Genomic DNA, 12,633 nt, shown 5'->3' with positions numbered 1-12,633 from the left:
ATGACCAAAGACTTGTCGTTAAGCTGCCCCCGTTGCTGATACTGTGGCACCATCACTAGCTCTATCGGTGCTGCACGTTATGCTATGCCTTCCGGGGGATTCATGACACACTTTACGGGAGCATCATGGTTGCGGCAGAACACCGAGAAGCATATAATCGGATGGACTTTATCAATGGACTGGACTCTTGATCTGTCATCGCTGTGGCAAAACTGGACACTATACTGGAGAGACTCGCATAGTGTACAGAACCGGCTGGAGTCTATCCATAGCGGTGGGAAGCGGCACCTCCGGGGAGCTTTAAAGGACTGTGAGTGAACTGAACTTTGAACCGCAGCCCCGGTGTTGTCGTTGTCATTGGCACCATCAGCCATCCCCATCGCCCTCATCCTCCCTGGGGCTTGCTCCACCTGTGGGGAGCTGGACTATCTGGCTGCGTTAACATTAGCTCTGGAGGAGAGCAACATCTCGCAGCGGCGGCTAATCCCTGGCCGCACACTACGGGTGGCGTTGCAAAGCATCCCCCATTCCCATTCAACACCGCTCCTGGAAGAGGAAAAGTCACAGGAAGGGTCGGTGGTGAGGAGGCCGAGACCCCAGTCATCACTGCAACTGGTGACACGCTTCCCAGGGACCCTTCACCCTCCTTCCATCCCCCTCTACAAAAGCACAGGCGGATAGCAATTCCGCTCATGCCTTACAGGCACAAATCTCAGCTGTAAAAATCAGCTGAGATGTGAACCGATTGCTGCAAGCTGCTTGCAGCAGACCGCGGGCAGTAACACTATGACCGCTAGGACGTAAGATTACTGCCTGCGGTTGTGAAGGGGTTAAAAAAGCTGGCTGTTCACAGAGTGCTGTATCCAAGAATATTAATGGAAAGTTGAGTGGAAGGAAAAAGTGTGGTAGAAAAAGGTGGACAAGCAACTGGGATAACTACAGCCTTGATAGGATTAAGAGAAGGCCATTCAAAAATTTGGGGGAAATTCACAAGAAGTGGATTGCTGCTGGAGTGAGTGCTTCAAGAGCCACCACACACAGATGTATCCAGGACATGGGCTACAACTGTTGCATTCCTTGTGTCAAGCCACTCATGACCAATAGACAATGCCAGAAGCATCTTACCTGGGCCAAGGAGAAAAAGAACTGGAAATTGCTCAGTGGTCTAAGGTGTTGTTTTCAGTTGAAAGTAAATTTGCATTTAATTTGGAAATCAAGGTCCCAGAGTCTGGAGGAAGAGTGAAGAGGCCACAATCCAAGCTGCTTGAGGTCTAGTTTGAAGTTTCCACAACCAGTGATGGTTTGGAGAGCATGTCATCTGCTGGTGTAGGGCCACTGTGTTTTATCAAGACCAAAATCAACACAGCCATCTACCAGGAAATTCTAGAGCACTTCCTGCTTCCCTCTGCCGACAAGCTTTTTGGAGATGGAAAGTTAATTTCCCAGCAGGACTTGGCACCTGTCCACAAAGCCAAAAGTACCAATACCTGGTTAATAACCACAGTATTACTGTACTTGATTGGCCAGAAAACTTACTTGACCTAAACCTCAGAGAATCTATGAGGTATTGTCAAGAGGAAGATGTGTCACCTTACCCAACAATACAGATGAGCATAAGGCTGCTATCAAAGCAACCTCAGCAGTGCCACAGGCTGATCGCCTCCATGTCATGCCGCATTAATGCAGTAATTCATGCAAAAGGAGTCCCGACCAAATATTGACTGCGTTTACTGTACGTACTTTTCAGTAGGCCAACATTTCGGAGTTTAAAATAATTTTTTAAGTTGGTCTTCTATATTATTCTAATTTTCTGAGATAATGAATTTTGGGTTTACATTAGCTGTAAGCCATAATCATCAACATTAACAGAAATAAACACTTGAAATAGATCACTATGTGTAATGACTCTATATCATTTATGTATTTCTTTTGTATTTAATTACTGAAATAAATTAATTTTTTGATGATATTTTAATTAATTGAGATGCCCTTGTAGTTTGGCGTCTTCAGACTCTGTTCACACTGCAGATTCTGACACATCACCTGGTGCATTTAAGTTGCTCGGTCAGAGCAGGGTGTTGCTCTATTTTGTTCTCTCTGATGTCTGGTCTAGCGGTAGTTAATTCCTGCTGGTCTGTTAATTGCTGCTGTGAGCACAGGTTATGGAAAACCTATCACAGCCACCTCTGCCCTTTAAAGGCTAGTGGAACCTGGGGTCCACTGGTCCTGTGCATTTGATCCAACTTTGAAGATTTGTTGTATGCCATTTTGTGTGTGGTAAAAATACCCTTGCAGTTTATTTCTTCCCTGTACTTTATTTCTCCATGAACACGTACTGTCTTTTCCTCTGCATGTGCTTGCTGTGAGTTTGAGCTTTGGTTTCCCCTGTTTGTCACTATTTGTGGAATATATTTCTCCTATCCTGGGTGTGGGATGATAGATAGAGGCTTTTCAGGAGTCAGGGCTATGCCGGTGTTTCGGACTTCGCCACCATCATTCGCACCTCTGGAATAAGGGACAGATTAGGGTACAATAGTCTGAGGGCAAGTCTAGGTGCCCACCTCCCAGTTATATTACACTCCGTGATAGTAATCCTCCACACAGCCTTAGGTCGGAGGTTTTTCAGATGATTTTTCAGGCACCAACCAAATGACCATATTAACCACAAGAGGAAAAGTCACAGGAAGGGTCGGTGGCGGAGGAGGCCGAGACCCGAGTCACCGCTGCAACCGGTGACACGCTTCCCAGGGACCCTCCGCCCTCCTTCCATTCTCCTCTACACCTTGCACCTGTTTGTTTGTCATTTCCATGTAGCCCATGGAGCCATGGAGCCAGGTCAGGCCAGTCACAGCAACCCCACAAAACCACTGGCCTGCTGACGAGTAACCCCTTAGGCCCCATGGGGCACTACAATTCCACCAAATAATCTCCCTGAACTACCAAATAACCTCTAAATTGTGTCTAAAAAGCCAGGGGAGGCCCAGTACCATAAGGACAGGAATACTTTCCGGAATGTGACACGAAATGAGCTCATTGTGAAGGACTCTGGCGGAGAAGGTTACTATAATGGTGCAATACCAGAAGGCCATAGTTGAAGAATTGATTAAAAATTCCCATCTGACAATGCTGGCAGCAGAGTTGATCGTTCCTTGGGCAACCAAGGAAAAGAAATAAGGGAGACACGCAAGGTCCATCATTTAGAGGAACAATATAAAATGTCTGGGACAGTTTAATTAGAACCTACTCGCGACTAGGCCTTGATGTTCGGCCTACTTAGACAAGGCGGGAAAAGTTTTGGAAGATGAGGTGATCATACCAATGTCTTCCCTGATTCCTCTGGGCTGCACAACTATTGGGTATCCAAGCTGGATACCTGGCATGAACTGTCCCTCTGTGTCTTGGAAGTGCTGACCTCCGATAGGGCTAACATTTTTTTAGAGTGGGTTTATAGTGTCACCGGGGGCATAATAACTGACAAGCGCATTCGTCTGTCAACTGAGAATTTTGAAATGGTAGTTATTAGGAACAGAGGGAGTCAACATAAGGTCTGGAAAACCAAGTAAAATTTCTGTGAAATCTGCTGGTAGAATTGCTAGAGAGGCAAATCAGAATCCAGAACTGCAAAAGACAGTCAGGAATAATTATCAGACTTTGGAGTTGTGGTATATTGTTCTAAAGTTCAGAGACACCTACACAAATATGGCCTCCATTGAAGAGTCATTAAAAGAAAACCTCTCCAGCATCCTCAACATAAAGGGTGCTTTACACGCAACGATATCGTTAATGAGATATCGTTGGGGTCACGTCGTTAGTGATGCACATCCAGCGTCGTTAGCGATATCGTTGCGTTTGACACCTACGAGCGACGATCACCGATCGCAAAAGCGGGAAAAAACATTGATCATTGTCACGTCGTCCATTTTCATAATATCGTTGGTTGTTCATACCGCAGGTTGTTTGTCGTTCCTGCGGCAGCACACATCGGTACATGTGACACCGCAGGAACGAGGAACAGCCTCGTACCTTTGGCCGCCCGCAATGAGGAAGGAAGGAGGTGGGCGGGATGTTCGTCCCTCTCATATCCGCCCCTCCGCTTCTATTAGGCGGCTGCTTAGTGACGTCGCTGTGACGCGAACAAACCGCCCCCCTTAGATAGGAGGCGGTTCGCCGGCAACAGCGACGTCGCTAGGCAGGTGTGTGTGACGGGTGTTAGCAATATTGTGCACCACGGGCAACGATTTGCCCGTGACGCACAACCGACAGGGGTGGGTATGCTCGCTAGCGATATCGATAGCAATATCACAGCGTGTAAAGTGCCCTTAAGCCCTTGGTTCCACTTGCATTTTACATGGACGATTGCAATCCAATAAAACATCAAATTGCACTCGCACTAGTGTAAAACTATGAGCCAGTGTTCATCTGCCATTTTATTCTCTTGCCATATTTACATAAGAAAATAATCGCCGCATTCTGCATTTGGCAGGGAGCCTCGAATCGCACTCACCCATACAAGTTTATAGGTGCATGTGAAACATCACACTGCACTTGGATGTCATGTGAGTGCACTGCGAAATATGCAGTAATAGGAAGTGGAGAAGATGGAGACATCACTCTCTCCCTCTTCTCTGCAAGTGTCACAAGATCAGATCACAGTAGCATGACACTCTGCTAATGACCGCACAGAGCCAGAGCTGAGGGTCATTAGCAAGTTGTTTTGGAAGTGATACGCAAGTGGAACCAAGGCTTTAAATTCAGCATCAGAAGTATTGAAAAGAACATCTAAACAAGAGTGATGCATTTTAGGAACAAGTCCTGTGGACTGATGACATTTAAATAGAAATCTTTGGCCACAATGATCAAAGATATGTGTGGAGAAAAAAGGTCACAAAATTTCAGGAAATGTAATTAAAATTGCTTGAAAAGACAAAAACGCGCATATAGCGTTTTATCCTGTTGGTACCATAAAAATCATTACAGGGAATCACTCACCTGGGGTAGCTATGTGAGTCACAACTATTACAAGAGCAAGGAAACAAGACCACAATGGCTGCTGCAGACCCTGTAGGTAGATCACTGTACAGGAGGCAGCGCGGCTCAACACTTTTCCTTCTTCCTCCCATACACAAAATTTCAGTAAAATAACAGCTTGCCAATCATTAAGCATGGGGGTGTATCAGCCATGAATTGTTGTTGTGTTGCAGCCAATGGCATGTCAATCATTTCAGTTAGAGGGAAAAATTAACTCAATGAAATTTCAACAAATTCTTGGGGCAAACATAACACCAGCTGTAAAATAGTTGAAGTTGAAAAAGGATGGTGTTACGGGGGGACTGGCAGATCAGTATAAGGTGGTAAATATTAAAATTGCCAGTCGGGGCCCACTGTGCTCCAGATGACAAAGTTGATATTGGCAACCCGAAGGTTAGGCGCGGAGAATACAGAGCTGGGTGACTCTGAGATAACCCAGGAGATCTGGGAACTGGTCACGTGTGTAGGGACACGTCAGACCGGACGACAACCCAGTTAGCGTTTCGGTGTGCCTGGCGCTACACTGACCACATGTGCAGGGAACACGTCAGGCCTGGTGGTGACCAGGTAGTTTTGACCGGAAGACAGCCGCGAAAGCACCCTGTCAGCCACATGTGTACAACACGTCAGACCGAGCAGTCCCCCGATTAGCGTTTCTGGCCACCAACTGGCCACGTGTGTACAGGACACGTCATGCCAGGTGGTCACACCGGTAGCGTTGACTGGGAAGCTGATACGAGGGAAACAGGGTCCACACACCCAGCCCAGGAACTCCCTGTTAACACCACAGGGGTCCTGGGGCACGCTGTCTGTGTGCGTAGGGGGCACAACCGGACAGGTGGTCCAGCAGCCACGGCTCTGTTAACTCCACTGGGATGCACTAGCAAGACTGAACGATAGGAGGTGGAAGCCCGGTGCCTGACCCTAACAGGTTGAGTCACAGGTGTTTTGGCATGACAAGCACTCGATGCTCAACCCTACCTACCACTTCCAAACAAAGGCTTATGCCGCAATGGGCTCTATACATGGAGGTGTGCTTACAACAAGCATATGAGAAGACTGTGCACCACCATGTTGTCTCCAGCCCCTTTTATATCCTGGGTCCGCCCCAAACCCAGGGTGTACAACAATAGAAACCTCCAGGGTCCAATAGCGGAATGCCACATCATCAGCGACATCACCAGTGGCCTATCCAGAACCACTACATCACTGATGACTTCATGGCTGACATGCCCCAAACACCTCACCAGCCATCGTCTGACGACGAATGGTGAGATACCGTGTCATAGAGGCAGGCCTCCGCGAACCAGTCCGGAGTGACTACATCATCAGGACACCTGATCATCATCAGACATCAGACATCAGAGCCTGCCACCTCACGGACATGCCCAGTGAGGTCCTTACTGGACCTAGCCTCTGATGCACTAAGTGCCTGAGCATGCTCAGTAGGCACAACACAGGACTTAGACATGGCATGATGTCCAAGTACCTGTGCAAAGAGGCTTTTCACACTAAGTGTAAGAGCATGCTCAGTAGCCTGAACTGAGGACTTAGCCTCAGGATTGGCACAGTCAGGCTGAGCATGCTCACTAGGCAAAACACTTGACTTTGGCTCTGGCTGGGGTAAATCGGCACGCACATGCGCACTAGCCTCATCTCCACACTTAAGGCCGCTTTATGCACTACGACATCGCTAAAGTGATGTCATTGGGGTCACGGAATTTGTGACGCACATCCGGCCGCATTACCGATGTCGTTGCATGTGACACCTATGAGCGATTCTGAATCGTCGCAAAAACGTTCAAAATCGCTAATCGGTGACATGCCCCCTATTCTCAATTATCGTTGCTGCTGCATGTATGATGTTGTTTGTCGTTCCGGCGGCAGCACACATGATTAAGTGTGATACCGCAGGAACGAGGAACCTCACCTTACCTGCGGCCGCCAGCAATGAGGAAGGAAGGAGGTGGGCGGGATGTTACATCCCGCTCATCTCCGCCCCTCCTTTTCTATTGGGCGGCGGTTTAGTGATGCTGCTCTGACATCTCTGATGTGACGCTGAACGAACCGCCCCGTTAGAAAGGAGGCGGTTCGCCAGTCACAGAAATGTCACAGAGCAGGTATGTGCGTGTGACATTGCCGTAGCGATAATGTTCGCTATGGCAGTGATCACCACATATCAGCCATACGACGGGGGCGGGTGCTATCGCGCTCGACATCGCTAGCAAATGCTTGCAATGTCGCAGCGTGTAAAGCGGCCTTTAGACATGGAGGAGGAAGCAGCCAGCTGGACAACCCGAGGCACGGCCAAAAATGGCGGCCGGCGCCTGGGCGCAACTGGAACCGCAGCAAGCTGCTTGCGGCTATGGTGGTGCCGATTCATAACAGATGAATTCCACAAATGGATAATTATCCTAAACACGCGTCAGAATCCACAACAGACTCTCTCAAAAGGTGCAAGATGAAAGTTTTACAATGGTGCTCACAGTCTCCTGATCTAAACATCATTGAAAATCTGTTGCTATACCTCAAAAAAGCAGTGTATGCAAGATGACCAAGGAATCTCACATAGCTGGAAGGAAGAATGGATGAAAATCTCTCAAACAAGAATTTAAAGACTCTTACAGTGCTGGCCAAAAGTATTGGCACCCCTGCAATTCTGTCAGATAATACTCAGTTTCTTCTAGAAAATGATTGCAATCACAAATTCTTTGGTATTATTATCTTCATTTATTTTGCTTGCAATGAAAAAACACAAACGAGAATGAAACAAAAATTAAATTATTGATCATTTCACACAAAACTCCAAAAATGGGCCAGACAAAAGTATTGGCACCCTTAGCCTAATACTTAGTTGTGCAACCTTTAGCCAAAATAACTGCGACCAAAATGCTTCCGGTAACCATCAATGAGTTTCTTACAATGCTTTGCTGGAATTTTAGACCATTCTTCTTTGGCAAACTGCTCCAGGTCCCTGAGATTTGAAGGGTGCCTTCTTCAAACTGCCATTTTGAGATCTCTCCACAGGTGTTCTATGGGATTCAGGTCTGGACTCATTGCTGGCCACTTTAGTAGTCTCCAGTGCTTTCTATCAAACCACTTTCTAGTGCTTTTCGAAGTGTGTTTTGGGTCATTGTCCTGCTGGAAGACCAATGACCTCTGAGGAAGACCCAGCTTTCTTACACTGGGCCCTAAATTATGCTGCAAAATTTGTTGGTAGTCTTCAGACTTCATAATGCCATGCACACGGTCAAGCAGTCCAGTGCCAGAGGCAGCAAAGCAACCCCAAAACATCAGGGAACCTCCACCATGTTTGACTGTAGGGACAGTGTTCTTTTCTTTGAATGCCTCTGTTTTTCCCCTATAAACTCTATGTTGATGGCTTTTCCCAAAAAGCTCTACTTTTGTCTCATCTGACCAGAGAACATTCTTCCAAAACGTTTTAGGCTTTCTCAGGTAGGTTTTGGCAAACTCCAGCCTGGCTTCTTTATGTCTCGGGGTAAGAAGTGAGGTCTTCCTGGGTATCCAACCATACAGTCCCTTTTCATTCAGACGCCGACGGATAGTATGGGTTGACACTGTTGTACCCTCGGACTGCAGGGCAGCTTGAATTTGTTTGGATGTTAGTCGAGGTTCTTTATCCACCATCCGCACAATCTTACGTTGAAATCTCTCGTCTATTTTTCTTTTCCTTCCACATCTTGGGAGGTTAGCCACAGTGCCATGGGCTTTAAACTTCTTGATAACACTGCGCACCGGAGACACAGGAACTTTCAGGTCTTTTGAGATGGACTTATAGCCTTTAGATTGCTCATGCTTTCTCACAATTTGGATTCTCAAGTCCTCAGACAGTTCTTTGGTCTTCTTTCTTTTCTCCATGCTCAATATGGTACACACAAGGACACAGGACAGAGGTTGAGTCAACTTTAATCCATGTCAACTGGCTACAAGTGTGATTTAGTTATTGCCAACACCTGTTAGGTGCCACAGGTAAGTTACAGGCACTGTTAATTACACAAATTAGAAAAGCATCACATGATTTTTCAAACAGTGCCAATACTTTTGTCCACCCCCCTTTTTATGTTTGGTGTGGAATTATATCCAATTTGGCTTTATGATAATTTTTTTTTTGTTTTTCATTGAAGACAAATTAAATGAAGATAATAATACCAAAGAATTTGTGATTGCAATCATTTTCAAGAAGAAACTGAGTATTATCCTGACAGAATTGCAGGGGTGCCAATACTTTTGGCCAGCATTGTAGCTGGCTACAAAAAGCATTTACAGGCAATGCAACTTGTCAAAGGAAGGATACTACCGTAGGAACTAACAATGGAGAGAGCTTAAACTTTAGGATCGGCCAATTTTCCTTTTTTGTTAAATTAAAAATGTAAAAGATGAAAATATAGTTTGCCAAAAATACAAAGGAGATGTGTCTTCTTTAATTTTATGCCTCCCAGTGATCAGTTTATCATTACTTGCTTAACTGCTCTCAAGAACAGTAATTTTCACCAGAGGTGCCAAAATATTTACATGCCAATCAATGTGATATCACCCATATGTAGGGTGGTCCAAAAGTAGGTGGACAGTAAGTGTAATAGGGTTATCAAACATGGTGTAAAGTGAAACTGACTCAGTTGCCCTAAGCAACCAATCAGGTTCCACCTTTAATTTTCCAAAGAGTTTGAAGAATGAAAGGTGGAATCTGATTGGTTACTAGGGGCAACTGGGTCAGTTTCAGTTTACATCATGTTTGATAACCCGATTACACATACTGTCCACCTAATCTTGGACCACCCTGCATATATGTATATATATATATATATATATATATATATATATATATCTCCCAGGGGGTAAGCATTTTTCAGCCCTTGCATATACTACATAGGGTTTGCCAGCCTAGTAGTTGCACTCTTTACTAATGATAAAAAAAATATTTTCAGATGCCTTCCTCTATTTCTCTTCTAGGTGTATCAGGGTGCCTCCTTCCAATTTTTGTCAGCCCCTTCACATAGTGCATGCGCTGTACCACTCTGGGGGTCCCACTGCTTACCAATGGTAAACAAATGATTTCAGAGGCCTTCTTTTATTCTTTCAGGGTGAATGGGAGTTCCTCCTTCTACTTTTTGGCAGCCCTTGCACATAGTGTTTCTGCTTTACCAGTCTATGAGCCCCACTCCTTACAAATAGGAAAAAAAGTTTTCAGAGGCCCTCCTCTATGTCTCTTCCAGGGTGTACTGCAATTCTTCATTTAAAATTTTCCTAGGCCATGCCATAAGTGCTTTAGCAGTGTAGGAGTCCCCACTGGTTTTAAAATTCTCTCTCTGGACATGAGCTTCTGAGAAACTGTCCTCATCACGCACTTCATGCCGACATAGGTGTGCTTCTTTCGGGTGCTCCCTGCCTCAAAAAGTTCCCTCACTGAGTGCATAGGCTTTCTTAGTTTGCAAGTCAGAATGTTTTAAAATTGTACAAGAATTGAATCAAAGTACTCCCTCTACAGCTCTTTGCTGGCTCTATTGAAATGCTTTCTTGTAATTTTATCTAGGTAATGCAGTAAGTGCATAGCTTTTGCCAGTTTCAGAGTCAGATTTTTTGTAATACGGTATGGGATTTGAATCAGAATTTCTCCTCTACCTCTCTTGCTGGCTATATTTCAGTCCATCCTTACAATTTTTGGAAGCCCTTGAATTTAATGCATAGGCTTTACCAGTATAGGAGTCTCACTCCTTAAATATAGTCAACATTTTTCGTCTGAGGCCCTCCTCTAAGTGTCTCCGAGGGATTATTGCAGCCCCGCCTAATTTTTGGCAGCCCTTTAACTTAGTGCATAGCCTTTATGACTGTAGCAGTCCCACTACCTAACAATTTTAACAGAATATGTATGAGGTCCTGCTTTATGTGTAATACAGAGTGTATAGGAGTGCTTCTTTCTTATAATTTTTGGCAATTATTGCATTGTCCACATATGTTTTGTGAGGTTCAAAGTCCCTCCATTAGAAATTAAACAGGGTGTGTCTGACCAGATCACACACACACCACATGCCGAGATAAGGCAGTAAAATATTAAAATTACATTTTCTGGTGACTAACAGTGGGTGTAGTTATATTTGACCCCCTATCATGTCATCTACTGTAGAGATAGGTGATGGGGAAATACAGTGAGAGATGGCATAGCTATTACTGTTATGTTCATGTTCACACATTGCATTTTTGCAGCGTTTTAATGACTTTTATGCAAATTAAAAGCTGAGTTATACAGTAACAGCAAGACTGCTGAGACCCAACACCACCACCCCAAGAAGTCCCATATAAAGAAAACACATAACTTAAACAAAACTCCTTTAATGGATGGAGGTCGGTCACAGCCATTGTAAACATTACTCATAGGCTGTGTGCGCACCTTGCGTTTTTCCATGTGTTTCCGCAGTGTTTTAAACGGCAGCGTTTTAATGCCAAAATGCATGCATTTTGATTTCCAAGCAAAGTCTATGGGAAATTGGTATTTCTTGTGCGCACTTTGCTGAAAAAAACGCAGCGTTTCAAATGCAGAAAATTTGGCAAAAACTCAGTTTTTAAATAAGCAACATGTCAATTGTTTTTGCCATTTTGGCAGCGTTTTGCTAACATTAGAGTCAATGAGAACTTTTAAAACGCATCCTAAATCAAAATACTAGCGTTTTACATGCTTTTTTGATGCAGAAAACATGCTTTTTTGCCAAAAAAATAATGCGTTTGTGACATTATATTAAGGGCATGATATGTCGTAAATATGTCATTAATTTGATTGTCGGACTATGTATAAGTGTAAAGGACTCATACATAGTCCGACAATCAAATTAATGAAAATCATTAATTTAACGTTATTTTATACATAAATATTAGAACACAGTTATCATTTTAATAAAATAATCTATTTTGTGTGTGATTTTAAGCATGATATTTGTTATCATTTTTTTTCCTTTTTTTCATAATGTTTGAATGTTTAAACTTTATTTAGCAGTGTATTTGTAGTCAAAACACTTTAAGCAATGAAAAAGCATGTAAATCGCAGTAAAAACGCAAGTGTATTTTAGAGTTTTTGTGGTCAAAACCAAGTTTGACAAAGACAATTTCTGCCAGAGGATGCGTTTAGAACTGCAAATAACTCAGCAAAGTGCGCACATAGCCTTAGAAAGGCCACAAAAAGTGCAAACACTTGCAGCATAACACGCCGGACTCCCGGCTGATTAATCCTGCATCAGCAGGCCATTAATCGAGCATTGACTGCATCTGTGACTTAAATAACACATCTGAAACATAAACCGGTAACATAAAACAGAAAATGAAACAGGAAGGGAGGGTGGGAAAGTTGCCTCCAGGTCCTGCGTGGCAGGGAGATACCGGAAACAGTGGGATCACCCCTTATAAAGGGGAGGGGAGGGAGTTAATCCCATTGGCAGAACGTAAGTGGGGGGGTAGACATATTGAACATCACTTGTTAACCCTTCTTAAACCAGGGCTCGGCAGTCAGGGAGGCCACTGATTATAGTCACAGTGCCCCCTACAAACCGATGACAGTTTGTAAATCTAATGTGCATAATAATTTTTTTATGACTGAAA

Source organism: Anomaloglossus baeobatrachus, chromosome 1, assembly GCF_048569485.1.
Source record: "Anomaloglossus baeobatrachus isolate aAnoBae1 chromosome 1, aAnoBae1.hap1, whole genome shotgun sequence".
NCBI classification, from domain to species: Eukaryota; Metazoa; Chordata; class Amphibia; order Anura; family Aromobatidae; genus Anomaloglossus; species Anomaloglossus baeobatrachus.
The sequence above is the reverse complement of the archived record's forward strand: the minus strand, read 5'-3'. Positions refer to the sequence as shown.